We start from the raw sequence: 26226 nt of genomic DNA, 5'->3' as shown, positions 1-26226 counted from the left end.
CTATTTGAGTGACGATGACACACAGCTACTCCCAGACTGATGGGAACCTCGACCACAGATGGGGTGAGAAGTTAAAAGCGTGCAACCACCTTTAGAAACTTCAAGGAACGACAGAGCTGAAGCACCGTGGACAGGAGGGGACGTCACACCGGGCTTCTGGGACGGGCTTGCTTCAGAAGCAGCACCTTCCCTGAGGTGAGGTGTGGGGGTGCGATTGTGAGAGTACAGAAAGAGCTGATAGCGCTTCATGGCTGAGCAGAGGTGACATTAGAGTTTTTGGGCCTCTGGAAAGCAAATTACATTGGGCCCTCAACCCAGACCAACCCAATTATGTTCCAGGTTTATGGACTCTTGGAATTGTCCACGCTTTCCCACCCTTTATGGTGTCCCTGTGATCAAGAAAGCTCACAGAAAACATTAACTGGACGGTCAGGCTTCTCAAACGCTGAATCGGCCCTGCAGGTGAGCACTGTGCTCAGAGTGCTGTTCTCACACAAATAGTCCGCTTATCAGGACCAGAGGTGGGTAGTAACGCGTTACATTTACTCCGTTACATTTACTTAAGTAACTTTTTGGAAAAATTGTACTTGTAAGAGTAGTTTTAATGCATGATACTTTTACTCTTACTTGAGTAAGAAATTTCAAGAAGAAACGGTACTTTTACTCCGTTATTCTAAGACATATGTTGCTCGCTACTCACTACTTTCATTTTAATAATCTGTTACTCGCTACACAGGTGATTTTTTGTCATACTAGTCCAAGGGTTCTGTCACATGATTCTTTTTCGCCAATCAAATGTAGTTAATAACAACGCGTCACTCAGTTTCACCAATCAAATGGAGCCATACAGTCACATGACCACACAAAATTTACGCGGCGCCGCACAGAGCAGTGACTGAAAGGAGAAAACAATGGCGCAAACAACGGCGTGTGATTTTGAACTGGAAGAAGCAGAACACCCCTGGCCGCACATTCGATCAATGTTTTCATTACAGACTATAAAACAGAACAGCTATGTCATGCACTGTCTTACGTGTCTGTCTAAGCGTGTCGACATTTCAACCTACAAGAACTCGACTTCGAACTTGAGGAAGCACGTTGCGGTATGTTGTAGTATATGTGTTTTGGCTGTGGATTTTATAACGTAATAACGTCATAAATAACTGTGAAATGTACATTGCTTTTGAGTAATTTATCACACTGCAGTCTCACACACATACACACACACACACGATGCACAGCCTGTTCCTCCGTATAATCTCTGCCTGCTGAGCCCATTGTTATTGCTACGATGTTATTAGCATTTCCTGTGGTTGAATTTGCCTTAATTTATGTTTGTTAATATTTTGTCATTTTGTGAAAACGTTATTTATTATTGTTTTAGTTAGAATTTGCATTGCTATTTTGTTTTTGTCTATTTGACTACATTCATGCTCTGAAACAATAAATCAAAAGTTACTCAATAAGTTACTCAGTACTTGAGTAGTTTTTTCACTAAGTACTTTCTTACTCTTACTCAAGTAATTATTTGGATGAGTACTTTTACGTTTACTTGAGTCACATTATTCTAAAGTAACTATACTCTTACTTGAGTACAATTTTTGACTACTCTACCCACCTCTGATCAGGACCATACATTACATTCATCGCTAACTCTGGAACCCTTCTTTGAGATTTCGTTTACATTTTAATTATGTACCAGATGCTTTTATCCAAAGTGACGTGCTTTTGAGAAGGCAGGTTCACCCAGTTCCCCGGAGAAATTGGGGATTAAGGTCCCGATGGTGAAATCACCCTTCTGACCCAGGGACATGAACTGGCAACCTTCTGATCACAAACACAGTGTCCTAACCTGCTGCCTAACCACCACCCCACACCCTCGGCCCATTTTTTCTAAATCAATACAAGCAATAAGCTCTTGGCCGAAAGCCACTGTCATTCCTTCACGGTTCACTAACTGAAGCGAAACTCACTTCCTGCGCATGATGAAATGACGCTCCTGTCTCATTCCCCGCACCACAGACAGCTGGCAGATACTGCATGCCCTCACTGGCTTGTTCAGGCACCCAGAAACGCGAGACTGCGTCCTACTAAATTGAGAAGCCTAGTTCTCCTCGTTGAGCAGACGCTATGATTGGCTTCATCCCCTCTGAGGGCTTTCAGTGGAAACCCAGACTGAATTAATAAGACATACTGTTATAGAACATGAACAGCTGCAGATTTAACCCTGGAAAACCACTCCGTTTACACTTGACCCAAGAGCTTAAAGCTGATCTAGGCTCAAAGGTAGGGTTTTGGACTGTTCTGTATCAAACTGGACACATCCATTATCAGCTATGAGGAGTTGAAGCTTGTGGGAGTTTTACTTACACAAAAATGTGACAACCAATAGGAATGTAGAGGAGGTGTGTCCAAGCAACTAGAGGAGGCGAGACTAAGATATCTTATTGGTTGGTTCCACCTTCTGCAGTTCCTTGGACCCACCTCCCCTACAATCTGATTGGTTATCTCTCTGAACCAATCATTTTTCCTTCTGCCCTCAGAACATTGTAATTAAAACTCCCATGAGCTCTTAGTTGGAGCTTGGGTATCTGCTTGTGTTGGTAGGACACCTCCAGGTGACCTCTGAACAAAGCATGAATGAAGCGCATTGAGGCAGAAGGTCAGAAACACCCTTAAGGCAGTAATATACCAAAGCCTGAACTCAAGAAAACAAAGCTGGAGAGAGACTTTTATTATTCTTATTTAGTCTTTTCTCCTGGGCACTACCGGCCCTATTTGTTTTTCTGTGTGATGCTGCCATGAGGTGAATCTCCAGGGATTGTGTTTGTCTGAAATAAGCCACAGCTGCCTGGCCGGCTCCACGTTCACTCCATGACTTCATTTCTGCTGAATCTCACCCAATCTAGATGCATATCATAGACAAGCAGATAAACTGTTACCACTATGCAGACACAATTCGAGTAGGACCGTAACCATACGAGTACCAGTTCTGGCTATCTGAAACAAGATCTGACAAAGAAGATTAAATGACACTCAATATTCTGCAAAACTAGGACATTCCAGAATGTGAGCCACATCTTCATGATTTGTGCTCTATGCAGAGATCTGGGTTTCAGGAGTCTCTATATTACTGACCTTCACACTGACAATACGTTTCCATTTGTGTGTTGGCTAGAGGCTAAGGGTAGAAGATCCAGGATAGATCTTCACCTTGATCTGCAGATTTGGTCGACTAAGATTTCCCCAGTACTGACACTGTTGTAGAGGTCTCCTGGAGGAGAGTACTGAGGCACCAGGAGCCCAAAAATACTGTTCATGATATTTTGCAATTTATCAGTCCTTCTTCATGTGTTCAATTTTACCTAAGAGTGGCAGAGTGTGGTGTGCTCTGCCAAGTCTGCTGTCACGAGCATCAGAGCTAGTGATAGCCTGTCACTGTCTCAAGACACTTTGTGGATTCAAAATGCAAGACAATTGTCTATTAATCCCAACAACCAGATCAGTCAAAACCTTTGTCCATTGTTCCACTGGAGAACGTGACTACACAGTCACTCCAATGTGATGCATGTTCAACTCCAACAATCTGGCCTCTCTGCGATGCTGGACCAGCTCTCCTCCCGCCTGCCTGTTGCAATGACTGGACAGGGAGAGGATCTAACTGTGGGAAGCTCAGGATTACTGCCAGGCTCGAGGTTTAAGGGGAGGCAGAGCATCCAAGACCAGGTAGATGTGAGCCAATTCAAACGAATCCAAAGTGTAATTCAAAGACAAAAATAGGGACCAGTTGATAAAGTGAAAACAGGACAAGTAACCAAATCTGACACATTAACTTGAGAACAAGCAAACCAGGAAAAAAGCAGGATTCATACACAGAAGGTCAACCTCGGCACAGAAAAGCTTGTATGACATAACAAAGGGAATCAGCTGCTGTTAACTGATTAGCGTGATGCTCTTAAGGTTTAGGGGAGACTGGGGGTGGCTGCCTGGATGCTCAGATTGGTGCTGCCGTGGCAACCATTTCCATATACAGAGATAGACAGACATTGAATTCAGCCACAAGGAAACATCCGAAATGAGACATGGCCTCAGCATCTCGCTGCTGCCCTCTCCGCGAGCGCATGCCCCCCCCCTGCCCCACCCACTCCACCTGAGCAGCTTGTTTTCTCTGCAAGCTGGCTAAGCCAAGAAGGGCGAATTCCCCACCGACAGCCTGCAAATCTAGCTGAGTCCCGACATGGGAGCCGGTGGGGGGTGGGGGGCAGAGCCTTGGTAGGGATGTCTTCTTTCTGGTTTCCCCTGTGGGGGGGGGGAGGTGCCCTGCTGAAATACCCTGGATTGCCTGCCTCTGATTTCCAAATCTTAAGTGCCCCAATACCTAATGTTCATCCCAATACCCAATGCTAGCATGGAGCTCCACAGGGAGGCTAAATGCTAACAGGCTATATTCGTTGCCGTGCCGACCTGCCACAGCCTCGCCTTTCCGTTTGGCTTCAAAGTTATTCTGCCGACTGAGTGGCTTAGCCGACAGCCAAAATTCCGCCCGGACAATGTGTGTGGGGGGGGTAGGGGAGACAAGCAGGATAAAGCAGAAGAGAAGAAGAGAGAGAGAGTGTGCGTGTGTGTAGAGGGGGAGGTGTGGCCTGGGTAAGTGGGTCAGTCCTGCTGAAAGAGGAACGTCGGTCACAGCTGCACCAACGTGTGAGAGAGACTCACAGAAAATGCCGGAAGGTAGAGAGATCCAAGGCAGAAATCCCTCAATACCGAAATCAAATGGAAGACAGCTCAGTTCTCAGTACTGCAGCTTCACAAGAATTATAGCAGCATGTATTACAGCAAGCAGTACAGATGTCGCATTGAATGCAACGCCCCCCCCCCTCACCCAGCAGAAAAGCTGAAGTCTAGAGCCTTTTTCACTAACTCATGTGCAAGGCAGGTGGCATGACCAGCAGTGACGGTCCCAGAACCGCCTTTCAAACCTTCCGGCCAATCACAGGCTCCCTACTTCTTTAGTTTCTCTTCACGTTTCAGCCATTGAATAGACATTTGTTTTAAGCTTATTCTCTGTTATTTTATTTCTCCTTTATGTTCACTAGTGGAAATACATCAGAAACATGCCCGGGGACAGATTCCGTTCTGCTCTACATTAATTTTTAATATTTCTAAGCAAATGCAGTTAAATAATGATGAAGGGTGAGATAATGGGACAAACCGCGATGGACAGACGCTTAAGCAGCTCAGGGTTTAATGGCCGTGTCTGAGTAGGGATGCAGCTCCTCCCATGGCCATTCAGTCCATCCCCTCACTCTCCTAGACTCCATCATCTCCACATCGACATCAGTCTATCGCAGAGACCCACAAGGCACAAAGCAGGCAAAAGCCGAGTCCTTTGTTGTGAAGACTGGCAGCCTGCTGCTAAATCCCAATTTGTTAATGCAACAAATGAGAACCCTGTCCTCACTGTTGCCCTTTGTACCGTTTTGAGAAGCCGAGCCTGAGCTGCTGCTTGTGGTGTTACTAACGGTGCTGACTGAGCACTGTTTGTGTGTGTGTGTGTGTGTGCGTGTGTGTGCATGTGCTTATCAATGATTGTGGGATAATCCCATAATGCTTCACAACGGTTTGCACAGCATGAGAGGAGAATGGGAGTTGGGTGGGGGAGGGTGAGCGACAGTGAGACCGAGGAATGGGGGGGGGGGGGGGGGGGGAGTGTGCAGGGGATTGCAGTACGAGGGAGTTTTCATTTATACTGACAATGGCACGATATTGGCCAGCAGGAGAACCAATCAGCAGCGTTGGGGGATGCTGTCTGTCGCACAGATAGGCTTAATTGAGGAGCTGTCACAATAGGTGGGGGATAGTGGGGGTACGAAGCTGCAGAACGACACAGGGGATCTAATGGAAGAGGCCATCTCCTGTCCCCAACCCAGCGCAATCCCCCCAAACCCGGTCCTAACCCCAGCCCGCTCCATACCAGGTCCTATCTCCCAAAACAGATCCTGTCCTCCAAACTCCATCCAATCCCCGACCCATTCCAAACTTGCTACTATCCCCCAAATCCGGTCCTATCCCTCAGACCTGGTCCTATCCTCAGCCTACTGCACACCCAGTCTCATTATAGGCCTCCATTCTCATGTTTCAGTCAAAAGGACAAAAGGAAGGAGATTCATCATCCACGCAGAGCCAACCTGGACACTTGATATTAACTGACAGCAGACAGCAGGACCAACCGATGACTCAGACGGATTTGCTCCATCTGCACATCACAGGATCTGTAGCTGTGAGATACTGATCCACACGCCGATCCAGGTTTTTCACCAGCTCTTATTCCCATGGTCTAATGAAAGCCTGACCGGGATAAGCACTTGGAAGATAGACGGACAGACAGATGAACTACAGAGTTTTAGGAAAACGCAGCCACATGACAGAGCGGCGCTGTGGCTCAGTGCATGCTGGGTTTTCTGAGTCGCTACGGCTGTGGTTTCGCTGCTGGTAGTGTTCTGTTTCACACTGAAGCACAACTGCGTTGAGGTGCGTGTCGTCTGTAAAAAGCATGACACAGCTGAAGGTTTGCCTCAGAAGCAGGTTTAACAAAAACATCAGGTCACTTTCTGCACTGCTTATAAAATCATCAATGAAAATGTAGACTAAAACAGAATCTGCTAATTAAATAATTTGAATAGACTGTATGGAATCTTTCTTCTAGTACTCAAGAATATATTACTCAAAGGTTTAGTGTGTACTTAAATATTTAGTGTACCGAGGTGGTTCAATGTTGTTGCAGCCAATAATGTAATAACTGCCAATAATGTAAAAACTGGGAATAATGTGATAATCTTTCTTAATGTAATAAAATTCAATAATGTAATAACTCTCCAAAAATAGGGCAAAGTTGTGGCTCTTTGGCTAGGCATCTGTGTCAGCAACTGGAAGGTTGCTGGTTCAAATCCTGTAAATGTGCAGAGTAATTCTACTCCACTGGGCCCTGGAGCAATGCCCTTAACCTGCAATTGTTCCATCCTGAGTATGACGTTAATCTACATCCAGCCCTATAAGGAGGTCCTCCAACTTACTTGGGGGAAAACCTTGGTGGTAGGATTGTCACTCCAGCCACCGGAAAACACTGGTCCATCAGACTAGTGTGGTGCTGAGGTATCGCGTGCCGCATGGCTGCTCTCAGGTTCTCATCCCTGAGGTGGTTTGTCACGTGATGGGTGCAGCAACACGCTGTATCAGAACATGCTGTGTACCTCCCTCTCTCTCCAAAAACGTAATACATTTTCTGAACCAGTAAAGTCATATCCTTTTCTTGATAATGTAATAAGCTGTTATATTATTGACCTGTTGTTACATTATTGACTTTTACTACATTAAGAACAGAGAATTTATTACAATACCGGCATGTTATTACATTATTGGTATTTATGACATTATTACAAATATCATGCATTAATGTTATTACCCTTCTTATAGTAAAAACCACTTATTCCTGAGATGTTTCTGTCCCGATCATATAGAGTTATAACTGCTGCCATGGCGATATCGAAATGAACCATTTGCTTGTGCGTTAATCTCCACCTCTCTCCTAGCGGAAAGCCTGTTATTCCGCTCCTGACCGGGCGGGTCGGCACCAGTACGCTTCATGAATATTCATGAGAGCATATGGCAGCTGGTTGACGAACACAAGCTGTCATTTACGGATCCGATTGTCTGACGGAGAAGCCCTGAAAGTGGGACGTGCAACGAGCCTGCGCCACAAAGACCCCATCTGTGTGCTCCATCTCCCCCTCCACCCTTCTGCTGCCTCCAGCCTGTATTTCTAAATGAGAAAAGACAGTCCCTCCATGCAGTACAACCAACAGCTGAAACATCACACTCCAATATCTCCTTGTCTTTGGTAACTGATGTTTTGTAGACTCCTTGCAAAGTGAAGTTTGTATTTGCAAGGAAATACATTCACTGCATGTTTTACTGAGCCCTACTAATGTTTGTGTCTCACTAGTCCCTCCTTTGGCTGTAGCGTAACTCACCCCCAGGACTACAGCAAAAACACCGCCCTAATGTAACCAGCTGCAAAATAACATACTGCACATCCAATAGAAGCACACTGGCCCCCGGTATGTTATCCTGCCTGCTCGTCTTTGATGAGAGTCATTAGCATGTAGAGAGAAAAATATGAAAAGATACCTTGCCCATTGTTTACCAGCTAATCGTAATCATGACACTTAGTTTAAGATGCATGCAAATCATAAAACTTAAATTAAGATTCTGGCTAACGAGAACCAAGTGACTTTAGACAATAGGCTGGCTAACCTGAATCATGTGACTTGGGACAAGATGTTGGCTAACCTGAATCATGTGACCCAGGACAAGATGTTGGCTAACCTGAATCATGTGACTTGGGACAAGATGTTGGCTAACTTGAATCATGTGACCCAGGACAAAATGCTGGCTAACCTGAATCATGTGACCCAGGACGAGATGCTGGCTAACCTGAGTCATGTGACTCAGAACAAGATGGTGGCTAATCTGAACCATATGACCTACAACAAGATGATGGTTAATCTGAATCATGTGACTTGGGACAAGATGCCAACTAACTAGACAATGAGACCAGAAACACAGACGGCCCGATAATCCCAGAAATGAGACGTCAAATCCAGCTCTCAGCTCTGTGTGACTGAGACTGAGCCGCAGTCAATGCTCAGTCTGAGTCGGCCGCGTCCGGTGTAGGGCATAAGAGGGCCACATGAAGCATGGCTCTCAGAGCCTTCTAAAAGCTCCAATGATGAACTCACCCTACATGATGCTGCTGCAATCCCAACCCACGGCTAAAAGCGGCTCACAGCCTTTTAGGCAGAAACGGGTTACAAAAACATGACGAACTGAGACAACCAATCGGAAATGTACAACAGTCTACATGTACAAACCCTGCACTCTCTTCTGGCCCATGCCAGTATTTTTTAGGAAAGGACTGATTTTTACCATAGAAACAGATGGATGGACGGACGGGCAGACAATTGCTGTTCAGTAAGTTCTGGTGTGAGAAGCACTTAAAAAATCATATGGGGAAAAAAAACCAAGCTGGTAGTTCGGCCGAACACTATCCAGTAAGATTAGCTAGCTTGGCTACACATAGCACAATGGGACAGATTCTCATTTGTCCAGCACAACAGTCACCTCTCAGCCCCAGAAGAACCGCGGCATCTAGGTGTTCCTATTGAGGTAGGAAGATTTCAGGGCCAGTTCCACAGAGAAGCCCCCTCTAGCAGGACTGCCAAAACACACCAGCTTCAGCCTGCAGTTAATTACACTTATTCAGTGCCGCTTGTGTCAGAACTCTGAAGCATCATAGAGAATCCACTGTATTCCATCCTGCCAAATACTCAATTAAGTGTCACATCTAACACATTTTTTTTTTCGTATTATATCCAATACTGGATAATAGCAGCTCTTTGAGCCAGTGAATAGGTGCTAATGGCACATATATAATTCATTACTAACTGGGGCCACTGGACGAGATGAACGGAACAGAATATGCTCACTGCGATACTCAGGTCTCCACTCTCAGATCCCGCACACACGGACACTGCCGGCCAGAGTCACGAAACTTCCCACCTTCAACTGCAGTGTTTCCCAATCCCCTCCCTCTCAACTTTGAGTAAGGGAGCAAAAATGTGGACTGTCTGTCGGTCCCTGAGGACTGTGTTGGGAAACACACCCCTGCAGATCTCTGCAGGAAGATACGTATTTGACCAAACTATCACTTCAAGACATTTGAATGGAAATATTCACCCACGCAACATCTACTCATGCCTTCTGAGGAGGCCTCTGGCTCCCGCATTAGTGTTTTGACCATTTTCACAGAGTCGGCAGTTTCAGTCCCCCGAACAGCTACGCCCTGAAATCGTGTATCAGCTCGGCGTGCAACGCTATTATTCAATTACAATGAGTCACCATCAAGGTGGCTTCAGGGTAAGCATCAGCGCGGATCGGGCGGGGAGAGGACCTGCATTCCACACACGCACACACCACAGCGCATTTTGCATTAACGCAGTACACCTTAACACACCAGTTTGTTGAGTCTTGGGGTGCCAATTTTTTGTGTTCCCCACAGCTAGTGGCAAATAAAGAGGATTCTATTCTGAGCATGCAGCACTCACACACACGCAAATTATTCAACATTAATCCCCATGACAGAACCCAAGAGGGGTCACCTACAGATGCTTTAGGATTTCTCCACGCAGCTTCAGCAGAAACAGATGCAGCCCTGTAGACCCATTTCAGAGACAGCAAGGTTACAGCACCTGGCGCTTGAAGAAGCATAAAGTCCCGGCAACAAAGTAAGCAGCCGACGGCACGACGCAGCCGCCTCAGCGCGTGAAAGTTCCCACAGAGCGTCTGTCCAGAGGTATGGAAAGTTTGGAGTGACTTCACAGCTCTGTGAGACGCCTCACATCTTCCAGTTCATCTTCACTGCATTGGCTGGACTTTGCCTTCCTCCTTCAAAGACATGCAAGGCTATTAAACTTTAACCAATGACTTAGTTGATATCTGACGAGCCCAGGGAACCAGAGGTCTGTGTCCAAAGACTGCATAAGTAGACTGAGCACTCATAAGGGAGAACCTGGGAGAAGATTAGGGTTAGGGGTTGGACTTAGGGTTGGGGTTAAGCAAGGACTCCCTGATTAGCACCTAGCAGTCTGCTTAAGAGTCATGGATGGGCATGAGTGGGCAGGCCACCCACGCTATGGCACTGCAAAGCTGGTCACATGACATGGTGTATGACCTTGTGAATGACTGGAAGGAATGGCTCCAAAGTTACAGGTACAGAGAGGGACACTGGTCGATAAATAAATCACAATTTGTTTACAGAACAGGTCAGGAAACCTTCTGCCCTCCTTCATGTCCTTATCCTAAGCTGCCATTTATCTCCCTCGGACACTGGAGAGAGCGATCATGTGTACTTCTCAAACCCTGAGACACCAGCCCCAAGCCCCCCAAGGGACAGCACGAGCTCTGCTGTCGCAGCCAAAAGCGGTACCCACGAGAGGTGGCGTGGAGGAGTCAGCTGCAGGGGGGCGCCTTCAGTCTGGGCACAGATGGCAAAGGCATCGGCAAGGGAAACGGAGCCCACGACAACCACGCAAGAGGCGGCGTAGAGCGGAATCCGTGAATGAATGAACAGACCGGCCCCGGCACCCCCTCACTCACAGAATCCAGGCGGAGGTGGGCGCCTTTACCATCCTCTCTGATACCTTCAGAGGAGACATTCCTCCCGAGAACACATCAGATAAGTGATATACATTTGCATTCTATTGAGAGACTCCTCACCCACCAGAGTTTCACAACTGCAGACCCGAAGCTGTAGCTTCGTCCAGAGACAGCTGAGGTAATGTTTAGGGAGAGCATTACTGACAGGAAACCGTAACTCCCCCATCTTAACAGTACAACAGACCCATATCATCGATTCTGATTCAGAAGCAACACGTGCCTTCTGTAATCCTGTACAATGGTGTCAAAAACCGTCTGAGTGACACCTCTACCTCTTCCAGGAAATTCTCCCTCTCCGTCGACATGCTGTCGTTGCCATTTGCTGGCTTGTTTCAGACAGCTGACAGTTTTCATCCTCGCAATGGGCCGCTATTACTCACCACGCTTCTATCTCGCAGACCAAAGTACAAACTCTATCAGCAGCACCCCATCCCCCAAATACGAGCCGGCACAGCGCAGCCAATTAGCCGTGCCCTTGGGAGGGGACCGCATCATAACCATGCTGCAGTAAAGTCCAGTCTTGGTTGCCTCATGTCAATGGAATGTTGCTAATGAGGCTCAGATAAGGACAGGCAGGTCCCCTCCTAAGGTATTTTATGCACGGTAATAAAGATGTAATTCAAGATAAGGGCTGAGTGTGGTGTAGATTCACAGCAGGGATCCTGAGGACTGATGCTGCTTAACCACTGCCAGATCTGTCTGCATCCCTACACACACTCACCAACGACAGTAGCAGCGGTTTGTTCTGTCTAACAAGCAGGGTGACTCTCAGGAACTACGAGCAGACCGAGATCTAGCCCAGTGTGGCGTTGTGGCCACTGGGGGGCGCAGGGCCACCGGTGGGCCTTGGAAAGTACCACTCCTTAAATGGGCCCAAATCACGGAGTATCATTCAAGTGCCATTAGCGGCACAGTGTGCAATATATTAGTAGGGTAACAACCGAAATCCCTGATTTATTATTAGCATTATTAGTCCCTCTACCCTGAACGGGACAGGCAAGAAGCTGGATGGGTTATTAGTACCTTGCCCAAGGGTACAACAGAATTGCCTGGAGGAACATGCACCAAGAGCCCTGCTGTCTTTAAATGTTAATCTTCTGTAGAGTTGGCAGACCCGTCCAGGGACCATTTGGCATCAGATCCAAGCACCCCCCCCCCCCCCGCCGCCCCAACAAAATTTCCATAGCAACCACTCGGCTCAGGCAAATGGGGCTGCGTGGTAGATGGAAGTGCCATGTGTGGTTGTGTAGGAGGAGATAAGATTAGCTCACCCAAAAACATTGCCACTTATTTATTTAGCAGGCCCTTTTATCTCAGGAGACGTACAGGCGGGGCAGACTGTACAGCACAGGCGGGGCAGGCTGTACAGCACAGGCGGGGCAGACTGCACAGCACAGGCGGGGAAGACTGTACAGCACAGGTGGGGCAGGCTGTACAGCACAGGCGGGGAAGACTGTACAGCACAGGCGGGGTAGGCTGTACAGCACAGGCGGGGCAGACTGCACAGCACAGGTGGGGCAGGCTGTACAGCACAGGCAGGGCAGGCTGTACAGCACAGGCGGGGAAGACTGTACAGCACAGGTGGGGCAGGCTGTACAGCACAGGCGGGGAAGACTGTACAGCACAGGCGGGGTAGGCTGTACAGCACAGGCGGGGCAGGCTGTACAGCACAGGCGGGGAAGACTGTACAGCACAGGCGGGGCAGACTGCACAGCACAGGCGGGGCAGGCTGTACAGCACAGGCGGGGAAGACTGTACAGCACAGGTGGGGCAGGCTGTACAGCACAGGCGGGGAAGACTGTACAGCACAGGCGGGGTAGGCTGTACAGCACAGGCGGGGCAGGCTGTACAGCACAGGCGGGGAAGACTGTACAGCACAGGCGGGGCAGGCTGTACAGCACAGGCGGGGCAGGCTGTACAGCACAGGCGAGGCAGACTGTACAGCACAGGCGGGGCAGGCTGTACAGCACCGGTGGGGCAGACTGTACAGCACAGGCACATAGCTGTCAAGGAGCCATCTAAACTGTGAGTACGGCTAGGGGGAGTAGGCTTAAGGAACGGCACCGCGTGCGTGCCAGCATCCCGGCCCCTGCCGAGCACTACGTCTGGCTGCTCTCCCAACGGCGCTAACTCTGCATGAGTAGGGGCGTTCCTACCGACCTAGATTTTGCACTCAGATTTCAGGGGAAAAAAACCTTCAGATATGCTCGCTTGAGAGGGTTTTTGTGGTGAGTCAAACCTGCAATGGAAACAGAATGTGTGATTTGGTAAACTGAATATAATATGATAGTTTGTTCATATGGAGTTACTAACCTATGGGAATCATGCTCTGTGCAGATGCACGAGACACGGATCTTAATCTCGCCGGATGATAACTGATGCGTTTTATTCACATGACATCCAGTAATGGAAACACCCGCTTCACAGTTTCACTTTGTTGAACTCTGGAAAGTTTTTTAATAATTTGGACAAAACTTTAATGGAGCCACGGAATACGCCCAATTAAGCGATATGTAAGCTGGGTCCCCAGCTGACTGCATTTGCACTCTGCATAATTACAGGCCGGCTGTGCTGCAGTGACCCGGCCCCAGCAGCAGGGCACCATGGGAAACCCGGAGAGTGGCGGCTGTCAGGAGGAACAGCGCTGCGGCTGCACTGCCGTTTGTAGCTGTACTTCTTCCAGGAGAACTTAGCGCAGTGGGGGGGGATTGCTTCTGGGGTCCAACTCAAAAAGTCACCGATCACATGTTTCAAAAACTAAACAGACGGGGAGTAGAGTCAGAAGATGGTAGCTAGTTAGCTGGTTAGCAGAATAACCTTAACCCCTACCCAGCCCTAACCGTAGCCATAAGTAGCCAAAGAAAATACTTTTGGCATTTTTAGTTTTTTGATTGCAGTCACAGATTTTTGTAAAACTGAATTGTAGGCTCTGAAAAGGTTTTCATCGCAATGTGGGGGGATTTGTTTGAGGTGGTGGTGTAGTTACGAATCACATGTGAATATTGATGTGAAAGTGCCTCATGCGATTGGTCTGAGGTTATGTGTGTGACAGAGCACATACAAAAAGCACAGACTCCCAGCACAGCCTCCAAAAGACACGGGTATGACAGGGCAGGGGTGCCGCCAGGACGACACAAAGAAGGGCGCTGTGTGTTTATCCCAAATGCCCAGTTCCGTTCCCATAACAACAAGGACCCCAGCATTCAGTATGGCACCCCCCCACCCCCGCTAATGGAGCATCAATGGGTGTGAGTGAGAGCCCTTTAAGAAACCACCACCCCCCTCAATGGCCGGGTGCTGCTGGGATAGCGAGCCGCCGTTTCACACTCGAAGCACGCAGTGTGAAATGAACAGGACGGGCCGTCTGATTGTGGCTTCATGGAAAGTGAAACAAGGAGTGCGGCCTCAAACAAAAGCCCGGTTCCTCACTGCCTCCCCCTGAGGGAACGTCATCCGGAGCCTCGAACAAAAGCCCGGCTCCTCACTGCCTCCCCCTGAGGGAACGTCATCCGGAGCCTCGAACAAAAGCCCGGCTCCTCACTGCCTCCCCCTGAGGGAACGTCATCCGGAGCCTCGAACAAAAGCCCGGCTCCTCACTGCCTCCCCCTGAGGGAACGCCATCCGGAGCCTCAAACAAAAGCCCGGCTCCTCACTGCCTCCCCCTGAGGGATCGTCATCCGGAGCCTCAAACAAAAGCCCGGCTCCTCACTGCCTCCCCCTGAGGGAACGTCATCCGGAGCCTCAAACAAAAGCCCGGCTCCTCACTGCCTCCCCCTGAGGGAACGTCACCCGGAGCCTCAAACAAAAGCCCGGCTCCTCACTGCCTCCCCCTCAGGGAACGTCACCCGGAGCCTCAAACAAAAGCCCGGCTCCTCACTGCCTCCCCCTGAGGGAACGTCACCCGGAGCCTCAAACAAAAGCCCGGCTCCTCACTGCCTCCCCCTGAGGGAACGTCACCCGGAGCCTCAAACAAAAGCCCGGCTCCTCACTGCCTCCCCCTCAGGGAACGTCACCCGGAGCCTCAAACAAAAGCCCGGCTCCTCACTGCCTCCCCCTGAGGGAACGTCATCCGGAGCCTCAAACAAAAGCCCGGCTCCTCACTGCCTCCCCCTCAGGGAACGTCATCCGGAGCCTCAAACAAAAGCCCGGCTCCTCACTGCCTCCCCCTGAGGGAACGTCATCCGGAGCCTCAAACAAAAGCCCGGCTCCTCACTGCCTCCCCCTGAGGGAACGTCATCCGGAGCCTCAAACAAAAGCCCGGCTCCTCACTGCCTCCCCCTGAGGGAACGTCATCCGGAACCTCAAACAAAAGCCCGGCTCCTCACTGCCTCCCCCTGAGGGAACGTCATCCGGAACCTCAAACAAAAGCCCGGCTCCTCACTGCCTCCCCCTGAGGGAACGTCATCCGGAGCCTCAAACAAAAGCCAGGCTCCTCACTGCCTCCCCCTGAGGGATCGTCATCCGGAGCCTCAAACAAAAGCCCGGCTCCTCACTGCCTCCCCCTGAGGGATCGTCATCCGGAGCCTCGAACAAAAGCCCGGCTCCTCACTGCCTCCCCCTGAGGGAACGTCATCGAGAGTCTCGTACAAGAGCCGGCTCCTTCCTGCTCCCTTTGCAGGAACACCCTAAAACCTCCGAGGCTCCATACAAATATGAAGTTTCAGTGCTGGATGTTAGAAGTAACTTATGGACAATGATGAATCCTTCATGAGTGGTTTTGCTGGTTTGGACTGTGTGCCTCTGATCGAATGGATGTCGATTCTGTGGCTGCCAGACCGATTATACCACTAGTGGGCCCTTAAGCAAGGCCTTTGGCCTTAAAAACTGCTCTGGGGGGCCGAATAAATGACCCTATACTCAGACTCCAAGCTTTTTCTCTTACCTCTGTATGTTTGTCTCATAAGAGCAGGTGAGTATATACAAAACCAAAGCACTCATATGTACTTGTACAATTGGCCAGATTAAGTGTCATTATAAATATGTCAGGAAGCCACCCCCCAAGGAGCATGGACACCCCAGTTATAAATTCAGGGCAACAGCAGCAGTTAACAGAGTCTCATTGTAAAGGCATCTGCAGCCAATACTATGTAACTGTGATCCCCCCCACCTGCCTAGCTGGCCTCAGTAGAACACTGAGGATAAACACGCAAGTCACGGCGTTTGCCCTCCACTGCCCTGCTTTTTCCCAGAATTCTCAGCATCCACGTCTAAAGGAGAGAGCCAGTGAGGAGAGCGCACCGTTCAGTCTGCCCTATTACCATGCTAATTACATGACAACAGCGGGTAACCATGTACCAGTACAAACCCCTGTTCAGTCCTGTTCATTCACATCTCTTGAACACAGAGAGAAATCACAATCATTCTGGGTTTTTAGGACTATTTATCAGTATAAATATAAAACAGGGCTGCTGCTGGCCCCTAAAGGCTTATAGGTTCATCTACCTGCAGCCTTTCCAGAGTGGGACAGTCACCCTGAAAGCCAACACCTCACCCCTTGCTAAATATAGACTGTTTATGTTGTGATGCCAGGGGCGGCATGGTGGTGCAGTGGTTAGCACTGTTGCCTCACACCTCTGGGACCCGGGTTCGTGTCTCCGCCTGGGTCACATGTGTGTGGAGTTTGCATGTTCTCCCCATGTCGTCGTGGGGTTTCCTCCGGGTACTCCGGTTTCCCCCCACAGTCCAAAAACATGCTGAGGCTAATTGGACTTGCTAAATTGCCCGTAGGAATGCATGTAAGAGTGAATGGTGTGTGAGTGTGCCCTGCGATGGGCTGGCTCCCCATCCTGGGTTGTTCCCTGCCTCGTGCCCATAGATTCCGGGATAGGCTCCGGACCCCCCGCGACCCAGTAGGATAAGCGGTTTGGAAAATGGATGGATGGATGGATGTTGTGATGCCGAAACGAGCCACACAGAGCACTAACACAGAGCACTAACACAGAGCACTAACACAGAGCACTAACACAGCACCACCAGCAGCCGGGCTGCATGGGATGCAAACACCGTGATGCCACCCACATTACATCACTCATGCCAGCTCTTAAAGGGCCACCGTCCCCAATATCAGGGATGCTGGGAATATGGATTATTACAGAGGCTTCCCGTTTTAGGGGGGTGGGGCGGCAGAAGCCAACTCACAAGTAGTCCGATCAGGATGGCCGCCTTCTCCTGGCGAAATGGGTCAAAGAGAGGAGACACCCACACGAATGACAGAGAAATGAGGACCAGCTGGGCGCAGAGCGTGATCCTCATAGTCACCTGACTCTCCCTGCTGGGACGGTCAGGCAGGTAAGCAGATAGCAGCACCCCTCCCCCCCACATCATTCATGCACTGGCACTTTTCATGCCTGAATGCTAAAAGGTGCTTCCCGTCTGGATCAGCCCCCTGGAACTCAGCATGAGCGCAGTGTGACTCGTTCAGTTTAACACGGCGCCACTGGAGCCCAGTTTGATCAGCATGGACCAGTACATTCGTCTCGTCAAATATTCATGCGGGACTGGGCTGCCCTGTTTCAGCGAGATGGGTCACTGGTCACCCTCCCCATGACTCACGTCAAACACAGAGAGTCCGCTTCTTGGCCGATCAAGGCATCTACACTCCACACTCCATGACAGAGCTCTCTACAGCAGCTCTGGGGGAGGTGACAGTCCTGTGCTCTTCCACATCAGGGAGGGATCAACTGGGGATCCCTAGACACTAGAAGGGACACATTCTCATCAACAGACATGGAGTTCTGAGGCTCACAGTCAGCTGACCCTGTGAAACAAGAGAGGTCCTCGACCTGCAGCTATCACTGCTGTAGGGAGATCAAAGCATAAACCGATAATAAGCACTGGTGTGGGAGTCCACCAGAACAGATCCATGTTATTGGCTGACTGTAATTACTATTGCTTTAACAGGGTTTTGAGTCAGGCAGCTCATTGACCACCTAGGGGTCTGTTAGGGTCCTGTGAGTTTCCTCTAAACTGAAACGATAAACTGATTTGGCCAGCTGATGGTGAATCACATACAACGTATCTCCTGGCAGGATTTGGTCCGGGGTCCACTGAAGCCTTCAGAGAAGAAGCCAACATCCACAGTTAAGGAAAGAGTCACCCGCTGCGTGATTATTATGGAAGGTCATACTCAAGGAATTGCTTGTTATGTCGATAGTCACTCTAGTACAGAAACACCCAAAAGAGGCACAGATGGAAAAGGACAAGAACACACATATGCACGCGCACACACATTACATTTGCATGCGCACACAAAAAACGTACAACGCTAAGCTTAGCTTTCATACCCACAACTGCGGCCCAGTGAGTCACCACACTGCCTACACCCAAGACAGTCATCCACCACAGTAACAGCACATTCACATGTGTCGTTGAATATTTCCGTCGCTCCGGATTACCGAAAACAACAAATTCCTTCAATAGAAAGAAAAATAAAGCATAAACAAACATGGATAAAGAAGAAGCCGGGCCTGAGCCAACAACCAGAAAGAAAGCAGATGTCTGCAGCAGCGTCGGCTGCCATCGAGGCGTCCTGTCAATCTGCCGGTTTCTCTTCTCATTCTCATACCCTGGAGCTCATGGTACAGTTTTCCTCTCCATAACAGAAGAGCAGTGTGTAAATCTGGCTGAAACCTGTGCAGCCCAAACAAACGAATAACCCTGTTTCTGCAGCGCACCCACTCCCAACCGGATGGGCTCGACTTGCTCCCGCCTGCAGGCGTCTTGCGGAAAAGTCGCACATTTATGTAAATCCTGATTTGTTTTGACCAGCCGTCTGACCGCAAGAGAACCGGCGTCGATGTCGAAGATAGCTGGGAGAGCGTTCATAACTATTACCAGATGAAGCAGGAACGGAAAACCCAAATTTGCTATGATACATGTAATATATGAAGTGTGCTGAGCAGAATGTAAGACCTCACGGGAGGTTCTGGGTATGGACGCATTGGAGATGCTGGCCACCCCGCAGGTTCATTTCATGGAAACAAATGGAAACCCACAGGCTGGCTCACCTGTGACTTAGTGCTTACAGGAAGGCCTCCCGGTCAGAATCTCAGCGTGTTTGCGCCAAGATCTCTGATGCTTCACCAACTCAGCACTGACGCTACGGTTTCCTCTTATTCTGCAGATGCTGAGATGGATTAAGAAACCAAACTTCAAGCCTTAAGACAGAAAAAAATGACAAAATGGTGGATCTGGGAGATGATTCATAAAATTATAGGATTAATGAAAAGAAATTTAAATACTGAGATCAAAGCTCGGAGATGATGGAGTCGATCCAACATAAGTGAAGGTTAGAAGCCCAGGCGGGGTGGGTGGGACCAGAGATCGATACCCACTCAGTGGGATGGGGGGGGGTCTTTTACTTGTGATACAATTACATCCATCCATCTAACCATCTTCCAAACACTTATATGGTTCAGGGCTGCAGGGAACCTGTAGTCTGTCACAGGCATCCTTAGGCTGGGGTACATCCTGGACAGGTTGCCAGTCCATTGCACACAATTGCAACATGTGGATGGATAGTTTATTATATATTATCTGATCATTTTATTCTTAATACCATTCAGAATCTGCTGATCGGAATCCAGGCACTGCCCTTCCTCATTGACTTCAGGTGATGTTGTTTGTATAAAAAAGACAAGAAGAAAAAAACAGGGAGCAGGAAATTAATTGCCGAAGGAGAGATCTGCCAAAATAAATGAAAGCGGCCTCCAGGTGAAGCTGCTGCGTAGGGAGGCGTAAGTCAGTCAGCCTGCATATGGCCCCATCGCTAAGCTGACAAAGGAACTTCCCAGCTTGAAAGGGCACCAAGATCCTGGGACCCTGGCCGGCCGTGGCAGTCCGCTAGGGAACCGCAGAGCTGTAAAGGATGCCGGGGCTGGAAGGCCATCCTTAGTTTGCTACCAGCAGACACAAGAGTAGACAGGAAGCTTCGGCCTGGACGCCGGCATCAGCTGAGCAGCGGTGTCTTTCAAACGCAGGTCGCAATTTATCAGCTTCCCGAAACACCCGCCGCAGCAGACGTCCTCTGGTGCTCAAGGACAATAAAGCACGTGCTCCGCACGTCTATTATACACGCGGGGAAGTGAAAACGGTTACTGAAACAGGTGAAATGCATACGAAAATGGCCCTTTATATTCCCAACCAGATAAAACACTAGCTAATTCATCTTATTTAAAGCTTAATAATCTTTTAGCCTTTACCATTAAATATAAGTCACTTAATGGTTCGGGCCTGGAGCATATTTCCCGAGATGCTTATTGACTATAAGCCTGGTTGTACTTTTATACCCGCAGGAGCTGCTCAGCTAGTGCCCAGAGTACAGACCAGACAAGGTGAACTCGTATTTCGCCATTATGATGGAATTGGCTCCCCCTGGATTCCAGATATGCCCCAAATGTCGCTAGTTTTAAAAAAAGTCAAAATCTATCCTGTTTTTAACAGCCTTTGATTAGTTTATACGTGTTTTACTTTTTTAACTGTTTATTGATTTTTTTCTGTATTGCCTTATTATTTATCCTAAATCCGTAAAGCACATTCAGTGACCTCTGTGCCTGATAATGTGCTGTATAAATACACATGAAATTGAACCTGAACCTGTTACGTAAGAACTGGTTCCTCTCTGAGAGTTTCAGAGGGCGATTCCTCAGTCTTTAGTCTTTTCGGCATCTTTGAAAACAGAACCGTGTTTGTCCGGGGCACTCGAACTGGTGACACGTACTGGGAGATGAAGAGCTGCGTGAGAAGGTCACGCTGGCCGCCGGTGACACACTTCAAAAGCGACGACCTCACTCCCCGTTGGTGTTTCCTGGCACTCTGGGTGCTTATTAATCAACAATAATTAAAAACCTGCGTATTAATCACAGATAAAAAAACTACGGCAGACTCAGGTGAGGGGTCCTTACTTGCACTCTCGGCGGTTCTGAGGGGCACGCTGCATTAACTGTAGCTCCAAGGATAATAATGCTGAAGATTAGCATTGTCAGCAGCATCACTAGCATGGCGCATGAACACCCAAAGCAAACAGCACAAACGCGGATGGGCAGCGTAGCAGGAAACGCTCTCAGACACCCAGAGGGTGTCCTAGTTTCCTTTGATCTCCAGAATCCTCCCTCTTCATGTGAGGATCTGGACATCCGTGAAGGACAAAGACACAGCCCTCCTGCGCGGGGGGACCGTATCCGTGACGATGACAAAGGTAATGCCCCTGCCCGTTACACGGCATGTGGGCGTGGCCAAGTTAGGGGCAGCGTGACCACATGTTTGGAGGCAGGAAGATCTTCACCTCATGCCACAGTCACGAGCCTGGGGTCGGCATGGACTGGGCGGCCGGATGGATAGCACGTGAAAACAACCGGGTCGTTGTAGCTCTGAAATAAACACCTAGGCTCTGCACCAGTAAACGGCGGACTGGGAGAAGCTGGTCACTTAATAGGGCCAAAGAGTTACACTGGGTCAGCGGCTTCGGCTGCTGTGCTGTGATCAGGAGAAGGCAGTCAGACCAGGTCATGCATCTGCAGCTATGCAGGTTTGGGCCTGGCTGGTCTTTGTATGGGAGATCAGCTAGGAAAGTGTCTTGCTGCTAGAAGAGGTGTTGGTGTGGCTAACAGATTAACCCATCCTGTGGTCTGTGTGGGACCCAGTGCAGAGACAAGGACACGGAGTTGTAAAATGAGGCCATAAAGCTGAGGTCCTGATTCTCTGAGGTCAGAAAAGATCCCTGGGCATCTTTAAAAACAGTAGGGGTGGGACCCCGATGTGCTGGCTAAAAATGTCCACTGTGGTCCTATCAGATCTGGCCTCCTAATCATTCCTTGTATCGACTGGGGAATCCCCTTCACCACCTTAGCTAATGTGTGGTGAGCCTACTGGTGCAGAATGGCTGAGGTCACATCATTCAGGTGGGGAGGGGTGACACAGTGGTGGTTGAAGTGGCAATATATTAAATGGAAATTTTATGGGATGCCTGATGTTTTGGAGAACTGAAAGCTTTCTATCCATATGTAAACAGTCTGAGGTAGGAGAGAGAGGCCAACAGCCCCACCTATAAACACAGACACACACCTCAGGGGGCAGGGACTCCTACCTCAGTGTGGGGGGGGTTACAGCTGTGTACTAACATGTAAGTACCAGCCCACATGGGCTGGGGAAAGCCTTCAGAGGTCTGGGAATCGCGGAAGGACAGTTTCCCCTGAATGCAGTCTGGGGATGACGCACTCTCCATATCCGTATATTTTTCATCATGAATTCTAGCTTAAAATATCCAGCTTACTGCGAAGTCTTGTTTTGTGGAACACCCCCCCTGGTCTGCAGATGCCCTGGCTTCCTGACAGTGCGACCTTTCTGCACAGGAAGGGTCAATCATGTGCACCTGCCTTGTCCAGCATCTTAAAGGTCTCCGTCAGTCACTCATTGGAGCGCTCAGTGAATCTAAATAGAGCACCACCCTTATTGTACCATCTCCAGTGCTGCGATTCTGCCTTCTGGGCTGCAGCTCCCGTCACGACCCGGAATTTGATCTCTGGAGATACCTACAAAGTAAGAACTATGATATAGGAAACTGCCCTCTCCCCCGGCCTTACAGTGACCGAGCTCTCTACCCCAACCTGGTTAGCGCTATAAGTCATGATCATAGATTGAAATCCATCGAACGTTTAGAGACGCAAAGTCGGCCCCCGCCTGAACCACGGCATCGACGTGGCATCCATTCGGCGATGGGAGGCTTATTCACCGGCTGGCATTTACAAAGGTCACGCTGATGACGATCTAGCGAGCTCACCTGGGCGAGCCGCGTGGCCGTCTACAAACTGACAGGGAGCGCAGAGGACAGGGAGCGTAAGTCATGTGACATGAGAAACATGGCCGCTGTGTTTCCTGCATCTGGGGCAAACGGCCTCAGATTCTGGAAGGTAAAACACTGGTTTCCCAAAGGCCTGCTACTGCTTAGTGTTAAACCGCAGTTCACCTCACAGATATATCAGAAGCAGTATTATTCAAAAAGCCCCCCCCCAAGCATTTTGCTGACTTTACTATTAACCTCAATTGTCTGATGTTTCTATAGCATCCGCTAAGCGTAAAAATGTAATGTGAAGGTTCTGAGTGGCACCAGAGCAGGATCCCTCACAGCGAGTCCACAAGGAACAAAGTACGCTAAAACACCAGGTGGTAACCGCGATTTCCGGCTCCAAGGGTGGGGCAGGGGCAGCTGTGAGCCACCCATACTGACAAACACTCCCACTCCTCACCAGGTCAGTCGTAACACCTTCCGTTTGACAGCTTCTCTTGGTTTAAACAACATGAATCTCTTCCTTTTCCATAAAGGGGATAAGAGGGATAATTGTGAAATTTCACTGGATTTCTGCGTGGTACTGCAGTGACATGGATGGACATCAGCAGCGAGACCCTCAGCTCGTTACGTGAGACCAAAGATGGTAGCTGGGACTGTGACCTGTCACTGTGATGTGTTTGCTATTTACTTTTAATTAAAAATAACAGTATAATATCACAGGGGGTATGGATAAAAAAACACCAGGGAAGTATCCACCCTGCAAGGATCATTTTTCTCTTATTAATAAGAAAACGAGACCAAACAATAACTAACCACAAACAGACCAACCAGATGTGGAGAAGAATCACATCCATAAGCACCCTGGAACAACCTTAGATAGGCTGCATTGTTGCACGGAAAATAGGCATGAAAAATATCTTTTTACAGAATGTTATGAACAGGCAGGGCTAGTTTCTGGGGACAGGTAGCAGGTTCCCAAACATACACAAATTTCTGGGCTGCTCTTGAAATCCAGGGACCCACAGTAGACGGTGCCCTAAGGCAAGCCCGACCAGCTCACCTCTGCACTCGGATCAGAACCACGGACAGCTCTCGCGTAACACGCAGCCTCAGGCTGCGACGCCTGAAGTCATCCTTGTAATGTCAAACCGGTACCAGACAGCCCATATAGTACCAAGCAGGAAGAAGGGCACAGGAGCCCTATTTACTGTGGTACATTCACTGTGTCTATACTGCGGAACACGTTTTTCAGACCAGCACCCAACACCGATCAGAGACCACAGATAGTTAAAATTTACGTGGAGCCCCTATGTGAGAGAGTGTTGATTAGGTGCACAGGCAAAGCGACCTGTCTGTTCTATCAGCAGGTCACAGTCGGGCATTCTCGGTCAAGCCCCGGGGGCGCCGCGATAAATTTCGCCCTTAACTGATCAGGCTCCCATCTTCTGGCCGCTGTGTAACACGATAGCGGACATCGTTTCACTAGGCAATGCGAATAGAGTGATCAAGCACTATTAATATTACAGTTGGAAGTCCACAAAAGGGTGACGCGTGTGCCGTGAATTGCGAAAAGTCAGGACATTTAGCATAACACGGAGCGTGACATTTCACACGGTCAGAGAGAGGTGTCCCCCACTCTGGGGAATAAGGCTCGCTGCTGTATCTCCCTCTATTTCAACTGCAGAACAAAAAAATCTGCGCCATTCTACATTAAAAGCAACACTTAAGAACAAATGATGTTCTTTCCGTTTTTGTAGAAGATATATGGGATAGTAATATGCGCCGCGCGATCGGACACTTATCTATCCTAATTAAACGATTTTGTAATAATAAAACAAATTAGGTATTTTATTTGATTTAATATCTTCTATGAGAACTAATCTAAGATGTACTCTTAGATCCCTCTGCTGTCAGTGATGGTTAAATCACTAGTCCTATTTAAACAAGGAAGGTGTCAGAATCCGTGTTTCGTCCGGAAGCCCGCAGGTCGGGCTTGTTTATCCCGCCGACCCATGTGAGGAAACCGTGGTAGCGGGGCGTAGGGGGGGGGCGTGACGAGGGGCGCTGGTGGAGAAGCACTGATAGGGGAAACATTGATTGGGGGGACTGCTAATAGGGGACACGCAGATTGGGGGAGGCGCAGACCGAAAAAACGCTGATGTGGGGGGGGGGGGGGGGGGGGATGGGGGGAGTACTGATCAGGAGACCGCTGATCGGGAGAGCGTTGGTCGGATGAGCGCTGATCGGGGGTGCACTGATCGGGGTTGAACTCCGGGGTTGGTCACGGCCGCTGTGCTGTGATGCCCTTAAAAGCCACTGGGTGTATTACTTGGACCAGGCATCTTTTTAATGATCAATAACATTTAGTCACTTAAGTAAATCGTTTGATAAAAAGATGAAAGGCGCTCATTCAGTATGTTCATATGCTCAGTGTCAGCAGACCCGCAGAGATTAGCCTCATTAACACCAACATACGAGATGCCATTTAGCCTAGATACCCGATCCCATTTATCTTACACCTGCATACCCGATCCCATTAATACCAACATAGAAAATCCCACCCCGGGAAAGCGCAGTTAGGGTCAGACTCACCTACTCCGCAAAAACTAGGTTAATGACCTGTCTTCCCTTTATAGAAACCAGAAGTCTACGTTAGCGAAATACAGACCCGAGGTACAAGTAAAGCGCCCAAAATGCATTTAACGCCTGTTTTTAACCCGTCAACACGAGAAATAAATAAAATCATCGGAAATAAGGAAAATGTATTTGACTTTCCTGGACCCGAAGATAAAGACTGTAATAAAAACAAATGAATAAATGCAAACAAACATGCACACGCAAACCCTGTCAAGCGGTGACACGCATCTTTCGGCACACGGGTCATTATCCGGACAAACGCGTCCTGTTGTCGCACATTGCTGGCCTACCTGCGGTCCTGCGCTGTCCCTCGTAAGCAGGATCTCCGGCGGTCTGTCTGTCTCAGAGCGGCGATCAGAGCAGAAGGTGACCCCGATCCGGCACGTTTTTATTCCGGTCGCCACCGCGATCAGGACACGCGCGGGAAGGTGGCGCTGCCGAGCCTGCGGAGGATGGAGGAGGTGCCTTCAGTCGCTGCTGCTACATATTAATGACGGGATTGCTGGGAGTCACTCCCTGAATAATAATAA

The 26226-nt window shown here is 49.1% G+C and overlaps 1 protein-coding gene across 3 annotated transcripts in view; it reads right to left on the bottom strand.

The window, feature by feature from the left end:
- Positions 1 to 26162, bottom strand: part of LOC125713019 (protein kinase C and casein kinase substrate in neurons protein 1-like) — a 34406-nt gene extending 8244 nt beyond the window's left edge. The window contains exon 1 of one of the 3 annotated variants that reach the window (XM_048983762.1): positions 25987 to 26162. The gene's annotated coding sequence lies outside the window, so the exon portion shown is untranslated. Of the gene's footprint in view, positions 1 to 10221; positions 10538 to 25986 lie in introns of those variants that run through there. The other 2 variants (XM_048983763.1, XM_048983764.1) reach the window with 2 other exon arrangements.
- Positions 26163 to 26226: the final 64 nt, after the last annotated feature.

The sequence above is a fragment of the Brienomyrus brachyistius genome, chromosome 18, assembly GCF_023856365.1.
Source record: "Brienomyrus brachyistius isolate T26 chromosome 18, BBRACH_0.4, whole genome shotgun sequence".
NCBI lineage: Eukaryota > Metazoa > Chordata > Actinopteri > Osteoglossiformes > Mormyridae > Brienomyrus > Brienomyrus brachyistius.
Note: the sequence above shows the minus strand (reverse complement) of the source record. Positions and strands in the feature narration are given on the sequence as shown.